The sequence below is a fragment of the Camelus ferus genome, chromosome 15 (assembly GCF_009834535.1).
Source record: "Camelus ferus isolate YT-003-E chromosome 15, BCGSAC_Cfer_1.0, whole genome shotgun sequence".
Taxonomy (NCBI): domain Eukaryota; kingdom Metazoa; phylum Chordata; class Mammalia; order Artiodactyla; family Camelidae; genus Camelus; species Camelus ferus.
The window spans coordinates 16,767,124-16,785,756 of NC_045710.1; the positions used below are offsets into that span (position 1 = coordinate 16,767,124).

At 33.5% G+C, this 18,633-nt stretch overlaps 1 protein-coding gene and 1 long non-coding RNA gene across 7 annotated transcripts in view; one reads left to right on the forward strand and one right to left on the reverse strand.

Moving 5' to 3' along the window:
* The window catches only part of NCOA1 (nuclear receptor coactivator 1), a 211,595-nt gene that overhangs the window by 38,017 nt on the left and 154,945 nt on the right, over nt 1–18,633 (forward strand). For 5 of the 6 annotated variants that reach the window (XM_032497132.1, XM_032497135.1, XM_032497134.1 and 2 more), the window contains exon 2: nt 9,694–9,828. The gene's annotated coding sequence lies outside the window, so the exon portion shown is untranslated. Of the gene's footprint in view, nt 1–9,693; nt 9,829–12,151; nt 12,267–18,633 lie in introns of those variants that run through there. The other variant, XM_032497131.1, reaches the window with a different exon arrangement.
* On the reverse strand, nt 2,022–18,285 carry LOC116668914. Its single transcript, XR_004326182.1, has 3 exons — nt 18,190–18,285; nt 15,472–15,479; nt 2,022–2,032 (listed from the first exon to the last, which is right to left on the reverse strand). It is a non-coding gene; the product is annotated as an uncharacterized LOC116668914 (long non-coding RNA).

The window sequence follows — 18,633 nt, forward strand, 5'->3', positions numbered from 1 at the left end:
AGAGTTTGAGCAACAAAGTAAATAACATAGTATTGGATTATAACCGCAAATATAAAGTGAATATCCCTAAGTCCATACTGATTAAAATAAATGATCAAATAAATATGTGGTCCCCCTGCCCACTTATTTACCCCATAGAGAAGAATTCCGAGTAATTTATGCAGACATTTCCCTCTCAAGGAGGTGGAACTTAACTCCCCAGCCCTCGAGTTTGAGCTGCATTTCGTGACTAAAAGGAAATGCTTATTTGTGTAGCTACTGTTTAAGGTTAAATAACTTAAGGACTAAGGTATTTTCATGAGATACAGTGTTAAAGAATGTTGGTGATCTCAGTGGGAGCTGTTCTAGGGGAAAGGTAGATTTTGGAGCTGTTAATGTATCTGACTAACCAATCTTACAGAGTATTCTGTGTGTTCTTACTAGATTTAATCACAGACTGACAGCTATTTAGTGTCTATCAAAAGCTCACTTAAAGTATCAGATATGAGAAGATAGTTTAATGAATATTTTAATTATGTATTCATCTAGTTTCTTGTATTAAGTCTTCAGAGAACAGAAGTATCAAGACCATGTCATCTCAGTCTCCTCCGACATGAAAAAGCTTGTACTGAGTTCTGATTTAATGATATGCCATCTGTCTGAATAGATCTGTCTATAAGGAACATCATTTGAATGATGTGCATGTTCTAAAATTATATTTGAAACTATAGTCCACTAGGTTCTTTGTTCTTTGTAGAAGTGCATAGAGTTCAGATAGAAATTTACATGTTTTATTCTTATCAAAAATGAAAACTTAACAACCTTAAAAACATAGACCCAAATTTGGCACGCAGTCTTTATAATTTGCTGATATTACCAACTTGATAGTATCTGTTTCAGCTGCCTATTGCAATGTTATAAATCATCCTGAAACTTAGTGGCTTAAAACCATTTTTATTTATTATTTTTAGAGTTCTGTGGGCCAGGAATTTGGTCAGGCCTTGACTAGATGATTCTTCTGCTCTGTGTGGCATCAAGTGGGTTCACTCATTCAGCTGGTAGCTGGACTGGGCTGGACAGTCTAAGAAGGCTTCACTCACATGTCTGGCACTTTGGCATGCCTCTACATGGCTTTTCCTCAGCATGGTAGTTTCAGGGTATTCGAATTTCTTACATGGCTTCTAGCTTCCAAGAGGGAGAAAGGGGAAGCTGCCAGTCCTTCTGGTCTTTGGAACTTCAGAATGTCATTTTTACCACATCCTGTTGGGCAAAGCAAGTCACAGAGTCAGCCAAGATTCAAGGAACTGAGATATAAGGTCCATTTCCTCATGGGTGGGATGAGAGAGAGGGAAGGAATTGATGGCAGCCATTTTTGGAGGATAGTATGTGTCCAAACCAACCAGCTACCACAGTATCTGGTTTTTAATTTTATTTACATAATTTTATTGTGATTAATCCTCTTGTATCTTAACTTGTAACCAATCAAGTCCTCTTAGAAATTAGACAGGTTATACATATTAAATAAAAATTATTGCCTTAATTTAGTAGAAAAAAATTAGGGATAATGGAAGGAGATCATGCTAAATCTCACTTTTGTCATTGTCATTCACAAAAATTTAAAGTATCTTTGATTACTTAGAGTTGAAAAATCTTAGTTTCTCTTGTCTGGAAGGTTTACTGTCAACACATGTCTATACATTTTTTTAAGTCCCGATAAACTTTGTGGAGCACAATTCTAGTGAAGGGTATCATAATTTAAAATCCAGATACTGTTTAACTCAGTAAGTAATTCTACTTCTTGAGTACACAGATTTTTTTTTTTTACTGTAGTCATTTTGCAATGTTGTGTCAATTTCTGGTGTACGGCACAATAGTTCAGTCATACATACACATATATATATTCTCTTTTCATATTCTTTTTCAGTGTAGGTTACTACAAGATATTGAATATAGTTCCCTGTGCTATACAGTATAAACTTGTTTATCTATTTTATATATAGTAGTTAGTGTCTGTGAATTTTGAACGCCCAATTTATCCCTTCCCACTCCTTCCCTCTTTGGCAACCATAAGTTTGTTTTCTGTGTCATTTACAACATTGTCAGTAATAGAAAAATACTGGAAACAATATACGAGTCCATCAATGAGAAACTGGTTAAACAAACCATGGTGTATTCATATGATATAATATCATGAAATTATTTTTAAAAAGCATGAAGGAATTCTATAAGGAATGATATGAAGTAATTTCTAACATTCATTAAGTTAAAAAGAATCACGATGAGAAACTGTGTAACTTTTTTTGTTTTTTACCACAACTTTCATTAAAAATACATGTAAATGACTTTTTATGTAAAAAATACCAGTGAGTACACAGTCAACCAGGGAAGGGACCTCAATGACTGGGGGAGACTTTCTATTCACCATAGCTCCTTAGTACAGTTTACTTTTTGTACCAGGGACATGTATTAACTACTCTAAAAATTAACTTTAAAAGTGCTCTGATAGTTTTATTTCGTTTGTTGGTTATCCTCTTGTGTAAGGCAGAGTGTTGGCTATGCCGTTCTGACAGGAGAAGTCTAGCTTCAGGGAGCCTAACGGCCAGTAGGAAAGATCAAACACATGTACCATGTCAGCAGGCTGCTTGTTAGACTTGTCATTTTTGCGTTGTCCAAATACTTTGCCCATTATTTTTATTAGATTGTTTATTTTCTTATTATTGTATCAGAGAGTTCTTTACATTCTGGAAGTAAGTTCTTTATCAGATATTTGTTTTGCAGATATTTTCTGCAAGTTTGTGGCTTGTCTTTACTTTTTCATAACACTTTTCAAGAGCAGAAGTTTAAATTTTTAAGTGCAGTATCTTATGGTTCATGCTTCTAGTGTCGTATCTAAGAACTCTACCTAACTCAGGGGTTGGCAAACTACAGCTGATTCAGCCCACTGCTTGTTTTTGTAAATAAAGTTTTATTGGAACATGGCTCTGCCTGTTTGATTCCATGTTGTCTATAGCTGCTTTTATGCTGCAGGACAGAGTTAAGTCTCAGCAGCAGAGACTGTATAACCCACAAAGCCTAAAATATTTAGTATCTAATCCCTTTACTGAAAAAGTTTTCCAACTTCTAGACTAACCTAGGTTCCCCCTCATTTTCTCTTCTGTCTTCCTCTAGAAATTTTACAGTTTCACATTTTAAAATATTTAGCTTTATTAATATTTATATAAGATGTGAGGTATGGGTTGAGGTTGTTTTCTTCCCTTTTTTCCCCCATATGGTTGTCATTTGTTCCAGCACTATTTGTTACAAAAACAATTCTTTTTCCATTGAATTACCCTGGTACTTTTATTGAAAGTCAATTGATCATTAATATGTAGGTCTATTTCTGGACTGTCTCTTCTGTTCCATTGATCTGTATGTTTAGCCTTATGTCAGAATTATAATATCTTGATTAACTATAGCTTTATAGAAAGTATTGAAATTAGGTAGTGAAAAATTTTCAGCATTGTTCTTTTTCAAAATTATTTTTGGTATTCTATATTCTGTTCATATCCATATAAATTTTAGAACCAGTTTGCCAGTTTTTACAAAAAAAAAAAAAGCCTGGTGGGATTGTAATTGGGGTTTATGTTAAATCTATAAACTAATTTGAGGAGAATTAATATCTAAATATTGATTGATCTAATCTTTGAAAACAGTATATCTCGATTTATTGAAATCTTTTATTTTCCACTTGGTGTTTTGTATTTTTAAGCACAGGGATCTTCCATTTATTTTGTTTTATTTACCCTAAATCTTTCTTTTTTGGTGCTAATATAATTGCTACTGCTTTGTTAATTTATTTCTAATTATTAATTGCTGCCATATAGAAATACAGTTTAACTTTGTATATTGACCTTGTATCCTGCAATTTTGCTAAATTTACTTATTAGTTTTAGTAATAAGATTCTTTGGGATTTTCTATATAGACAGTCCTATGACTTGTGAAAAAAGACATTGTTTTTCTCCATCTCTAGGCTTTTATTTCATTTTCTTGCATTATTATACTGACAATACAGTGAATTGTTGAATAAGAGTAGTGAGGGAAAATGTTCTTGCCTTGTTCCTGATCTTGGAAAACATTTAGTCTTTCATGATTATGTATGATACTAGCTATAGATTTGTTGTAAATTCATGTCTCAGGCTGAGAATGTTACTTTCTGTTCTTAGTTTTCTGAGGGTTTTGAATCATGAATATTTGTAGGTTTTTTCCTAAATTTTTTTTTGCATCTTTGAACATGATCACTTATAGTTTTGTCTTTTGATATGGTGAATAACATTGATGGATTTATTTTCATAAATTGAACTAATATTGCATTCCTGGGACAAATGCTATTTGGTCATGATATATATTCCTTTTTATATATTGCTAGATTTATTTTTCTAGTATTTGGTTAAGATATTTTGTGTCTATGTTCATAAAAGGATATTGGTCTGTATTTTTATTTTTCTTAAAGCTTTTTTGTCTGACTTTTGTATTAAAGTAATGCTATTCTCATAAAACGAATTGAGAAATATTTCCTCTTCATTTATTTCTGGAAAATTCATGTAACATTGGTATAATTTCTTCCTTAAGATGTTGGGGGAATTTACCAAGGAAGCCATTTGTTTTGGAACTTTCTTTGTGTGAAAGTTTTAAACTATGAATTAAATTTTCTTAATGTCTTAAGAGCTATTGTTAACTAATTTTCTTGAGTGAACTTGGTAGTTTGTCTTAAGACTTTTAAGGAATTGGTACATTTTATCAAAGTTGTAGAATTTATTGCCATGAAGTTGTTATTAATATTTTCTTATTATCCTTTTAATATCTCTATGATTTCTAGTAATGTCCTGTTTTCATTCCTGATATAGGTATTTGTGGCTTCTTTCTATCTCTCTGGCTGGAAGTTTATTCAGTGTTATTGAAATTTTCAAAGAATTAGATTTCAGTTTCATAAATTTTCTCTGTTTTTTTTTTTTGTTTTGTTTCATTTCTCCCTTCTAATTGCTTTGTGTTTAATTTGTTCTTCTTTTTCTACTTAAGGTGGAGGCTTAGATTATTGATGCAAGACTTCTTATTTTCTAATATAAGCATTTTATGTTTTATACTATTAGTTTCTAAGAACTGCTTTAGTGGTATCCCTTAAATTTTGATATGTTCTGTTTTACTTTTCATTCAATTAAAAATATTTTGTAAGTTCTCTTTTGACCTTTGGAGTATTTAGAAATGTGTTGATTTCTAACCTTTGGTAATTCTTAATCTATCTTTCAGTTATTGATTCTAACAGTTCTGTTCTTGTCACAGAAGATGCATTATTTAATTTTGATTTTTTAAAATATTTTGAGGTTTGTTTTATGGCCCATATATGATCTTTCTTGGTGAATGTTCCATGTACCCTTGAAAATAATGTATTTTCTATTCTCATTGTGTATAATGTTCTATTAATGTCCTACGTCTAATTTTTGTTGTGAGAATCCGGTTGAGGTTGTAGAAGAACTTGCAATTGAGTGTACTCTCTTGTGTCTGGGGTCCTCAGCCATTCTCAGCTGACACAGTAGGCCACATTGGTCTTCAAAAATTTGTTAAAATCTTAACTGATTTTTTTTGATATGTACTTGAATGTGGGCCACTTCTGATGACCTGCCAATGGTAAAACAGTTTGTGTGTGCTGTCATCCTTGGAGGAATTTGTCTTTCTTTGGAATTGAATATACTTGGCTGCCTTGTAACTTCAATTCTTTATTATGCCCAAGAGAAGTTTCGATTTTATAGGTCTGGCTTTTTCTCACTGGAGTAGGAACAACATTCTTTTGTGGCTTTCTGCATTCTAAGTGGAAGTGGAAGTTCTTGGCAAGGTGTGCTGTTTCAAACGGCTGCTTATTCTGATCCCTCTTGAATGTTTTCTTTTGCTTTCATTTGCCTCTTGAACACTTCATCATTTAGGATTGAATCCAAGGGGCCACATTCTCCATGAAGCTTTTACTGATCCCACTAAGTAGAATGGAACATCTCTTGACTTGTAAAATTGTCTTGACTCTTGTACAACTGTATTTCATTTTTGCAGCCCATTGAAACCCTCGATGAGAGGGGCAGCTTTCAGAATTTGAGGCCTCTCAACCTGGGAACTATCCTTCTACTTTCAAAGTTTATGACTATTAAGGTTGATAGATTTTAGATAGGATCATAGAGTAAACTTGAGATAAAAGATAAAAAATGCACAAGAGAACTTACATTTACTAATAGAGTAAAAATAAAATAAAAATGAAATCACACCACATAGGTTCGTGTGCTGCTTGGTTTGTACAGTTGTTGCTCTTGAATTAAATTATTTTCATAAATAAAACATATTTGTAGAATCTAATTTCTTAAAATTATGGGCTTGGTTTCACAAGCTAGTATATATTCACACAATGAAATATCATGGAGTTCTAAAAAACAATGATGAAGCATATCCTAACATGAAAAATCAGCAGGATATATTGAGTGAAAAAGAAAATAAGGTGCAAAACTGAACATTTTGTGTAAGAAGGCTGAAGGAATAAGACTATATTTGCAGTTAAGTGTATTTACATAATCACTGGAAGGATATACAAGAAACTAATAAAAGTGGTGACCTGTAGTAAGCAAGGACAGTGTGAGCTGCATGTGGATGATATAGAAATGAGACTTCTCAAATATATTGTGTTCCTTTTTACATCATTTTGATTTTTTGATTCATGTGAATATATATATTTTGAAAATTAAAAATAATAAATACAATTATGTGAATCTTAAAAGATAACAGGAAGATTTGAAAAATACTTCAGAGCTGATAAAAAATGTTAGCCTATGAAGTAACTATTTTGTGGGATACCTTTATTTTGCATAAATCAGATTTACAAATGAAAAGGTAAATACAAAGCATAGAAAATTTGCAAAGAACAAGATTTTATGAATCTGGCTTCGGACGAATAAATATATGAAAAGGCTGGTTTTCTGGCACGATTAGAAAGATTTTGGGTCTAGACCTACTATGCAGGATCCTGCAAAGCAGGAAGAAAGGAACATTGTGTAGGCAGCAACTGTAACAGAAATAAACAGCACTCATAGTGCACTGGGCAACCATTTCTTACTCGTGAAACTACTAGACATACCCTTGGAAACTGATAAAATCTATCTAACTGTTGTCAGGAGGAATAGGAGATGAGAATACCAAAGAATATTCTCATCACAAATTAAAACATATAGAGAAACAATAATTACATTACTTAAACAGATTATAGTCTGGAAATCAATCTTATTGTAGACAAGTGAAATATATAAGAAAAAATGTATAAATCAGGGGTTGGTGAGAATCATTTAATGTTGTTAGGAAAACTGTTTGGAATACAGTTCAGTTTAGAGTAAAATCTCTTTCCATACATCATTTGGAATTAAGTATTCAAAGAGCCCACAGAAAAGTACAAATCAGAGTGTTTATCTGTTATCATTGAAAGGGGAGAAATTCCTAAGCAAAGAAATAAAAAAAGAAATGAAAAATGCAATGATGGACAAATCTGGCTACCTGAAAATAGAAACTTCTGTACTAAAAGCTGGCAATAGACTGAGAAAATGCTAAAAGTAAATGAAAGAAATAGTAGTTTCACAATATAAACAACCTACACAAATGGTTAAGGAAAGCCTAAACTCCTCTCCCATCCTACCCATTAGGGCTGGAAGAGGGAGAGGTACACATTTGGAAAGACCGGCAGTGTGAGTTACGGGGGCAAGATCTGATTGATGATTTGGATAGCATTCTGTGTCTAAATTTTGTTTTGGTTTTTTGTTTGGTTTTTTTTTGTTTGTTTTGTTTGTTTGTTTTGGGAGGATAATTAGGTTTATTTTATTTGTTTGTTTTAACAGAGGTACTGGGGATTGAACCCAGGACCTTGTTCATGTTAATCATGTGCTCTGGCAGTGAGCTACACCCTCCCGCACTGTCTAACTAAATTTGAGGACCTTAATATGGCAGGATCAGGTCACATGGTTGTGTATTTTTTATCTAGCAGGTGCTTAAATTGACCCAGGATTAGGAATTTGAGTGGTGAAGTGGAAGGAAGAAAGGAACATACTAGGTGGACTGATAGCTTGAGTGACTACCAAGATTTTGAGATGGGTGATAACATGACAGTTGGAGAGATGAGTGTAGGTAGAGTGCATCTATGGGATTGAGTCTGGGCCCTGATTGGAAAAGAAAGTGGGAGATTGAATGACAAAGACAAGAAGAGGGTGAGACAGTCAGATGGCATGACCCTGAGGGAGGAAATGGGATTGCTTGTGAATTAGGATCTGGAAATGTTACTGTGGAGAAAGTTAATCCCTGTGGCCTTAGTCTTCACTCTAGAGAATTTTTTTCAGGAGCTACATTTTGCCCAGTGTTTGAAAGTAGTGTTCAGTGATAAGGCTGAGGATGTAGAGGTGGTTTATTTTACTGTGTGTAAAAGGGGTTTCCAGAGATCCCTGTGGATTAGGTTGGAAGGAAGAGCAGCAGTTGGGGAACACATGGAGTGGATAAGAAAGTATAGAGAACACTGTGGGCCTGAAAACAGGAGAGAAGGTAGTCACAATGGTTTGTGTTTTGAATAGAGCCCAAGGGTGACAGGGGTAGGAGCCCCAAGTGGAAGTAACTAGCAAGACTCCTGAATTGGCAGGTATGATTGTCTCTGGAGCCTGATCCACTATGTCTTTGTGATCTATAGGGAATATTGTTAGGCTTTAAATAACGAAAGCCAGTAGGTCTCAGGTTTCCTAGGCATTCTCTGATGTCTGCATAGTCCCAGTGTTTTGAGTTAGCTTTAAGGTAGAAAGGGGAGATACAGCACTACTATTAATTTAGTAAAATCCAATTTGTCACATCTCTCTGCCAATGACCCAAGAATGAATGGTAGCCATCATACTGGGTGCTTCTTTATTATAGAGGTATCTTCTGCTTGGAATCCTGTTTCCTCCTACTGTTCCATTTTACCTGAAACTAAGTACTGAGGCCACTGTTGCTAGGGTGACTGCAGCAACTCTGATAGCTTTTACATTTTTAAATACAATTTTTGAAGGTTACTTTCCATTTACAGTTATTTCAATGTTGGGTTTATTCCCTGTGTTGTACAGTACATCCTTGAGCCTATCTTACACCCAGTAGATAGGTTTGTACCTCCCTCTCCACTACCCTTATATTGCTCCCCCCACCCCCACTGGTAACCACTAGTTTGTTCTCTGTATCTGTGAGTCTGCTTCTAGTTTGTTGTACTTACTAGTTTGTTGTATTTTTTAGATTCCACATATAAGTGATATCATAGAGTATTTGCCTTTCTCTGTCTGACTTATTTCACTTAGCATAATGCCCTCCAAGTCCACCTGCATTGCTGCAGATGGCAGAATTTCCCTCTTGCCTTCTTGAATTACCAACGCAAAGCCCAATTTGCTGCATACCTCTTTTGGGGATATGAACCTTTTTAAAGCTAGTAACTAATGACCTCTTATCAACTTTGTTTATTTATTTAAACTTTAATTTTTAATTTCAATTTTAAAAATCTGTTGTAGGGACAACAATAGGAATTAGAATTTCCTGAACAAATAAAGCATTGGTATAAGAATCTGTATGCTTACAGGGAAACAATGATGTGTCGCAATATCTAAAATTTTTAATGTTTTCAGTAGAACAAATGTCTCTTTTTTCTCCTATTTTAGATCTATCCATACTAATGGAATGTAACTGGAACTGACTCTGATGATAAAATCAAGGACCATCAGGCAAGATCATGCAGTAGGAATTTTTGCTTCCAAATGAAGACACCGACATTTAGAATTTCTACTTATTCTAAGGTATTTGAGCTACAGTTTTACTTTAATTTGACTCCTTGGCGGTCATTTTATAATATTGTTATCTATCTATATAGATTTCATAAGTTTAAAAGTTTTTATGTTGGAATGGTTAGCTTTTAGGGAAGAGTTCATATCCCCCACCACCCCCATCACCACCTATTTCCTCCCCCAAACCTGAGAAGAAATTCAGAGTTTTAAGGGGAGGTAATTTTTATAATTAGGAAAGCATGTCAGTTGTAAGAATTACATACTGAGTGCAGGTTAAGATGCAGCATAGAAGAATGGGAATAAATAAATAAATGTCAATTTAATAATTATTTTATTTATGTCTTGACCTTCTGAGATGAGCAATTGAATTTAGCACTCTAACACAGTGTGCTTACATGATACAAGAGATCTTAGTGATTGTCCTTTAGTTTGATTTGGAAACCTCTTTCCTGTTCTCCTAAACTTGTTAATGGCTTTCTGTTCACCAAGAAGTGTCACTTATATTCCCTAAGACTGTCCCTGTAGGACCTTTGGGATCTGATAGGTTAGTTTATTTGGACTAGATAAGCCAGATATGTAATTAAAGAGTCAAGTGGCACTTCGAAATCATGGGACAGATCTCCCTTTTAAAGACTGTATAAGACAATTGAAAGCAACAGTTGAAAGCAATAAAAGGAAACATGGTATCAACTGAAAACAAACATAATGCTCTCCATTTTTCTAAAATTCATATAAATTCCAAACAGGGTATAGTTAGCTAGGTGTTTATTTAAAAACAAAATATTTCCTTTTAATTATATTTTTCCAAATAGGCGGGAAGTATGGAAAGATCACTGTTTTAGGGGACAGAGTTGGTTGGTTCTCTCTGTACATTATCGAGGTTTGTAAATTAATCTAGCTAGGATATAGATAAGATGAAACTCTTAAGAAAAATGTATCACTTACTACTAGGATTATTACTTTCATTTTGTTCTCACGTTTACTCTGGGGCTCGGGAGAATACTCTCATCTGAAAACCATTTAAAAGCAATTATAAAATGAGCACATAAAATCGTAGTTTAGTATTCCTGTCTAAGTAATATAGTTAAGTTCTATATTCAGATATCAACTGAAGAAGTTGAGTTGAGAGAATAGGAAGTTCTGATCAATTGAATTTGCTGACTAATTGGTTGTGGTTGTTAACTAGTTATGGTTCTACTTGTGAAAGTGTCCTATAGCCAAATTAGGTTGCTTAATTCTTACATTAGGGATTTCTAATTCATCAGTTTCTTATATCTCCCATTTGCAAGCTATCACAGTGTGATAGTCCCTATTATTTGTCACTTTCCTTTCAAACATGAAGAAAAGTAAAAATTACACAAACTTGTGCTTGGAAGTTTTATATAATACATTTTGACAATATTTTCTCTTACAGTTTTTTGAAGAGGATTTTTAGATTTTGAGATTGTGGGATTTTGTGGGTTTTTTGGGGAGGGGGTAATAAAACAAAATAAAGTCAATACTAAGGCCCTAGAACAGTTGTAAGGTTATGTTTTGGATTATAGTTTACATTAAATTAAAATGGTACCTTCTAACAATGTTTTGTTTGGACTCAAGAAAACATTTGAAAATAAATTTCAGCAAGATCTATTGAGGGAACAGGTATTACTCTGTGATACGATGGAAAGAGCACAAGCTTGGCTCTACTATTTTCATGCTACCCAGAGGAATTGACTAATATTTCTGTCTTAGTTTTCCTTTTCTAGAATAGTTAATTTTTAAACTTGTGATGAAAAATGAAATAATGTGTACAAAATTACATAAGATAATTCTTTTCAATGTGAGATTGGTGCACATTCTTGCCAACAACAGAGAAGACCACACTACTGAAGTATCATTTGCAGTTATCCTCAGCAAAAAACAGGTCAACTCACATTACTACTGAGAAGCTTGTCAAACCAGTTTCAACATTAATGACAAATATTATGCTTGGAGAGAAAGTAAAATGAGCTTTTGGCAAAAATCCCTTATCAAAGGCATACCATCTGGAAAAGCAATTACTGTCATGTGCATGCTAGCAGAATTTCTGTTTTTCAGTTGGATGAAAGCACTGATGTGCTGAGGACATACCAGCACTTCATATGGAAGTGATACTGATTATCACTGAGAAATCCACACTAACAGAGAGGTTTTTGTTGTTACTTTGTTTTGTTCGTAGTGATGGTGGGTGGTGTTTTTTTTTAAGCCATTGTTACCTGGAAAAATTGCTGTTACCTGTTACCTGGTTCCTCTGATCAAAGCCTAACAACTTTAATTGTAGGAAAGGATATCAATTTATATCCTTTTTTTTTTTCAGGGAGAAGAATTGGCATTCAGTAATGTGATTTCTCTTTGTGATTTAATGTTGAAAAAAACAGTAGAAATTGTGGATGTAAGCAGTTTTCAGGATTTTGTGAAGAAATGGTCAGCAGGTATAGAGTCCTGCTTTTCCACAGTGATGTGTGCAGGCTGTGTAGTGTGACAGGGCTTTACATGTCTGTTAATTTGTTTTTCAGTAAAATAAGATAAATAGTTCTTTACCGCTGATAATCCCATTTCTGTGATTTCAAGGGTGCTTAAACTTACATTTACTTTTTCAAATCATCAGATTACAGAACTCCATATTCATAGTATCATGAGTTTTAATGTATAAGGATTTTTTAAAAGTCTAAATTATGGTACAAAATAATTCTTCTCTAATAATTTGACCATTTCCCCACATTGAATTTTATTAATTTATCAAAGGAAAAACAATGAATTTTTATTGTACATGTTTAAAAACCACAGCTAAGTTTTGAAATAGAACGTGAAGAAATACTTTCCAGAGCCCTGATGCTAGCAGAGACTAGATTAGGAATCTTTTTGCTCTTATTTAATTGAAGCATTTAACATCCAATTTTGAGTGGATTTTTTTTTTTTTGGTCGGGGCATTCAATAGAATGCTGAAAGTAGACTTGAGAAGGAAATATTTCTATAAATTCTAGGTCCATGTTCAATCATAATATCCAGAATGTATAACACAGTTGATTTATAATTAGAATTAGACGTTTTTAATTTAGTGGAGATAAAGAATAAGAAAGAAACTCATTGAATTCAATCCATATCTGGAGCCTTGAACATCTTGCAAGGAAGTTATCAAACACTAATGGGGTGTGGCAAAACAACAGAGGTGCTTAATTGAATGGGCTCTGTCTGGCCAAAGGTGAGATGCTTTGAGCATTAGTAGTATACTTGTAATATAAGCAGTCACATCAAATATATTTAAACCCATGAGTTCATAATGATACTTTAAAAAACTCATTAGTTTTCTTTGGAGTATGCTAAGGAACCAACTGTACCTGAAGGTAACCAAATAGTGGAAGAGAGAAAGTTTCTTTTCTCAGGAGTATTCTAATTATTAGTATTCTAGTTACAGTTAAGGGGTGATAAATAGAACATCACCATAACATAGTGAATTCCTGGACCCTAAGCAAAGATCATCAGTGGCTGCTAACAGCACAGAAGAAAGAAAGGCAACTAGACATTAGGTTTCTCTTAATGAAAATTCACAATACTATCTATGAAGTATCCTTGCCCCCCAAATTGAACTTGAACCTGAATCTGATCAAGCCTCTAGCTCTAACTACCAGTTTACAGGAAACACAGAAGACAGGGAAACAAATGAAATGATACCATGGGGATGCAGTTAGCAGAATCGAGGCTATGAAGGAGTCCTTGGGACACACAAGTTTTTTGTTTTGGTTTGTTTTGTTTTGAACGAATAAATTGTAAGGGACAAAAAAAAAAAACAGAAATGAGGGAGGAAAACTGAAATTAATAGCAATGTTTGGACTTTATTTCGGTCCAGATTTTAATAAATAAATTTTATAAAATCAGGGAAGTTTGAAGACTGGCTATTTGATATTAAGAAATTGCTATTAATTTTTAGGTGTGATAGATAACAGCAGGTAGTTATATTGAAAAAGTCATTATCTTGTAGAGATACATATAGAAATTTTGATGGATGTGCAGATATGTCTGAGATCTGCTTCATTATTGTCTGGAGTAGAGGGGAGGCTGTGAGTATGGATGAAACAAGATTGGCCATGAGTTGGTCATTGTTTAAGCTAGGCACTTGGGGTGTTGGAAGGTGGTGGTGGTGGTGTAATTCTTGTTTTTTTTTTTTTAATTGAAGTTTAGTTGATTATACTATTATATAAGTTACAATACAGTAATTCACAGTTTTAAAAGATTATACTCTGTTTATAATTGTCATAAAAATATTGCTGTATTCCCCATGTTGTATAATATATCCTTATAGCTTATTTTGTACCTAATAGTGTGTACCTTATTTAATACCTATTAAGTGTTTTATACCTAACAGCCTTTTAATCCCCTACCTCTGTCTTGTCCCTGCCTTCCCTCTTCCTACTAGTAACCACTAGTTTTTTCTCTATATCTGTGACTCTGCTTCTTTGTTATATTCACACATTTGTTGTATTTTTTATATTCCATATATAAGTGATAATCATACAGTATCTTCTTTGACTTATTTCGCTTAGCATAATGCCCTCCAAGTCCACCCATGTTGCTACAAATGGCAAAATTTCATTATTTCATGCTTTTTTATGGCTGAGTAGTATTCTGTTGCATATTTTACCACATCTTCTTTATCCACTCAACTGTTGATGGACACTTAGATTGCTTCCATATCTTGGCAATTGTAAATAGTGCTGCTATGAACATTAGGGTGCATGTATCTTTTCGAATCAGTATTTTGTTTTTTTCAGGTATATATACCCAGGAGTGGACTTACTGGATCATATGTTAGTTCTGTTTCTAGTTTTTTGAGAAACCTCCATACTCTTTTCCTAATTCTTGATATTATTCTCTAAGCTTTTTTGAAAATTTCCGTAAGAGGTCCATGAATTTGCATTTTTCTCTTTGTTGGCTTATAAGAATATAATTGAATTCTGTATTTAGCATCCTGCTGAATGTTTATTTCTAATAATTTCTTGAGTCTTTTGGGTTTTCTATATAGAAAATCATATCGTCTATCAAGAACAGTGTTACTATATAGTGCTTACTGTTTACCAGGCTCTATTCCAAGCACTTACACATATTAACCCATTAGATCCTTATAAGAGCGCCAGTGAAGCAGATGTTAAATTGCCTGAAGTTGCCTGGCTGGTGTGTGTAGGGCTGGGATTTGAATCCAGGCCCTGCAGCCTGTGCTTCTCTAGGTTTTATGTCTCTCCTTATAACTTTTTATTTTTAATCTCTCCACTCTAATCCTTATACCTTTTATTTCTTTTGTCTTAGTGTGCTGGCTAGAAGTTAAACTTTTAAATACCAGTTTGTAATTTTGATTTTGAAGTTGTCTTAATATTTAGGGAATCCAGAGTCCAGTCAAGTTTACTTCTTTATAAAGACGAGGTACTCACTAAAAGACTAAGAATTAAGTCAGTATGCAGCCAGAAACCAAAGAATAAAGCGCATTGTTAACAGCTTCTCGTTTTTTTCCCGAATTATATTTACCCTCCATCTGTAAGCAGCCTATTCATGGTTCATTTTACTTTCAATTACTTGTTGATTTTTTTTGCTCTTGTTTGCTGAATTTCTTTGTGACTCTTCGATAAAATTACTTTCTTCCCCAACCCCCACACCTGTTATATAATTACAACTCATTGACTTTACATAGGCTGCATGAGATAAAATTAGGCAAAGCACTTAAACACACTGTTTAACACATAGTATGTATCTAGTAAATATTTGGTTTAAGAGAAAGATACTTCACAATTTTGTTTAAAAATCATTCTTACTTCTTTAATTTTTTAAATGGGGAGAGGCAGATATGGCTTAATTACTTTAAGAAGTCCTAGGCTTGGGGCAGGTGGGAAAACCTGTTGATAATGTGTTATGGTGGTTTAATGAATAATCTCTGTGTTCTCTGTAAGGCATTTATAATAGTCTCTGTCTGAGTTTGGGAAAGATTACTGAGAGAGTTGGATGCCAAAAGAATACTTCTCTATTAGGGGGTGGGAACAATTTAGGCGAAAATGTGACTTGCCCCAACTCCATGGATCTTTAAAAATTGCTCTTTGGCCAGTGGCAAAGTACATTATGATAAAGTAAGCATGCTAAGTTTGATGAAAGGAGGCATATAGGCTCCAGTAAGAAGGAAAATTTTTGGTTTTTCCCTCAGGAGAAAGAGATGGGTCATAATTGTGGACAGTCTTTTCCTGAAGGTTATGGAAGGTGACCATCTGAAGACTTGGCATAGCAAGTTAAAAGTGCTATTTTTCTGTCCTTCACCATCTTCCTCCCTGCAGCCCAGATGCTTATTATTTTGTATAGCAATAAACTAAAACCAGCTTTTAACATATCTTTAATGGTGGTTTTAAAATTATATTAAACTATTTGGAAGCTAAAGGTTGTAGAGGCATAAGAATTTCTTTCATTTTCCAAATGACAGTTATAATTATTGAAGGGTATAGCTATTGAAATTGAATAACCAATTACTTGACTGTGTTAAAGAAGAAGAGTTTGCTTTGTTGGGCTAAAGTTTATTCATAAGAAGTAAAAGATTTTTTGACGAATAAAATAAATGTGTGTGACAGAAACTCACTCTCCTATCTGATCATGAAAGCTTTGAGTGGAAAGATGAAATATTTTCCAAACTACACCTGGATGCTATGGAAACCAAAAGGTGATATGCAAGATAAAGCGTAGTTGAGAGGCACTCAGTTTAACATCTGTTATCAGTTAGTTGGTAAAGGCATTAGCATGTTTATTGTTCTGAAGATGATCTTAAATGTGGGGGCATAGATAATGTCAGTTATAGTATGGATTCATTGAATTTAAAAGAAAGCTGCTATGAAGAAAACAAAAATAATAATAGTAATAGCTAATATTTAATATTTACTATGCATCAGATACTGTGATAGACACATTTTTTTTTCAGATACTATCCCAGTAACCCTGAGAAGTGTTAACTACTATTACATCTATTTTATGTATAAGGAAACTGAATCTTAATAAGGTGTACTTTGAAATTAACTCACAGCAGAGCCAGGATTCCTCCATCTCTATCTTGGGGTGAAACCAAAAGCTTGAGTTCAGAAACTTATTTTTAATCAGAATCAAAAAGGGAAGCAGATTCTGGTTTAAACAAGTTGCAAAAGCATAGATTTGGGAGAACCATGGATTTAGGGATTTTGCTAGTTCAGTATAATTTTATGATATAGAGCTTGTGAATGTTATTGTAGTCACAAGTATATATTAGTTGGATTATAGTGTCTCGTATAAGAAAAGTCATAGTTCTAACATGCTAGTCAAACCACATTTCACTATTTTAGAGAGGAAGGAGGCATGCTTTGATTGGTTTTGAAAATGGTGTTTGATATGGAGTGACATTCAAGTACTTTATCACTTTAACTTGTTCAATTAAAAATGAACATGGAAATGAATTTTAATAGCTATTAATATTTTCAAGAATTTGTGCACATTCCTTGAAATTAAAAATTCCTTACATTATTAAGAAACATTCTGCCTATTACAAGTCTAGCAATGTAAACATAAAATTAGGTGCAAAATTGAGAATTTTTGTCCTTACTCTTAATGTCATATGATGCAATTAATATTAGTAAAAATGGAAAGCATGAAGAATTATAGTGTAAGACCTGCATTGCTTGTAATGTGGTTTATTTAGTTACATATAAGGCTTTCATTTATATTTAGGATTAATTATCGTTTTTCAGTTGACTGTGCAACATGAAAAAAAAGTTTAGGCTAAGCCACAAAGGAAAACTTCAGTAAGTTCCAGAAAAGCTGAAGCTACACGTGTCCAATCTCTCACTGCAACAGCAGTTTAAAATGTACTACCCCAACCACTTGGAAAAATCAAACAAAATATTCTTTAAAAATATTGACTCAAACAAGAAATCAAATGTACAATAACTGATTATCTAGCAAGCTGAAATGAGACTCAGGCAAAGACTGATACTGAGCTTAGAAAATTGATATTTAAAAAAGGAATAAATATACTCAACCTCTGAATTTAGTTTAACAAACAAATAAAAACAGCAAAATAAGTGCCTAGGATGAAGGGAGGATTTAAGTAAGATAAAAGCAGAAACAGGTGAATTGAACAGAAACTATAGGATTTAAAAATCTAAGAGCTATTTCTTAAGGTTAAAAAACAAAGTAAATATCTGACTGATCTTATCAAGGAAAAGATAGAAAACCAAAGTAAGAAAGAATAAAGGAGACAAAAATAGAAAAGAGAGGCCTCTCACTCCCTTGTCTTCTGAGATGGCCCAGACTCTGTCTACAGATGTGTATCTACTTTTACTTTAACCCCCACCCCCTTCCCACCTCTTGGCCTCTCTGGCTTTTGAGATGGCCTACACTTGGTCTATGGAGAATGCGTCTCTCTGAAAAAATCTACTTTTACTCAACAACAACAAAAACAAAATTGAAAAGAGATTTTTAGAATTCTAAGAGAGCTCTGTTTGGTAACCCTTCACCAGTTTATTTAAAATCTCTAAAATGAATTGTGAAATACTCAAACTGCTTTAAGAAGACGAAAATCTGGGTAAACAAAAACTAGTGGATGAAAGTTCAAGGAATTTTCTCAAAAAATTGTTTCTGGGGCCAGATCATTTTGCCAGTGAGTTTTTTTTCTAGCTTTCAAGGAACATATAATTCCTATGGTGAGAAACTGTTCTAGAGATTATAAAAAGATGGAAATATGCCTAGTTAATATTATGAAATCAGTATGAGTATCTTACTTCATGGGAGTGAGATTCTTTTGGGGGG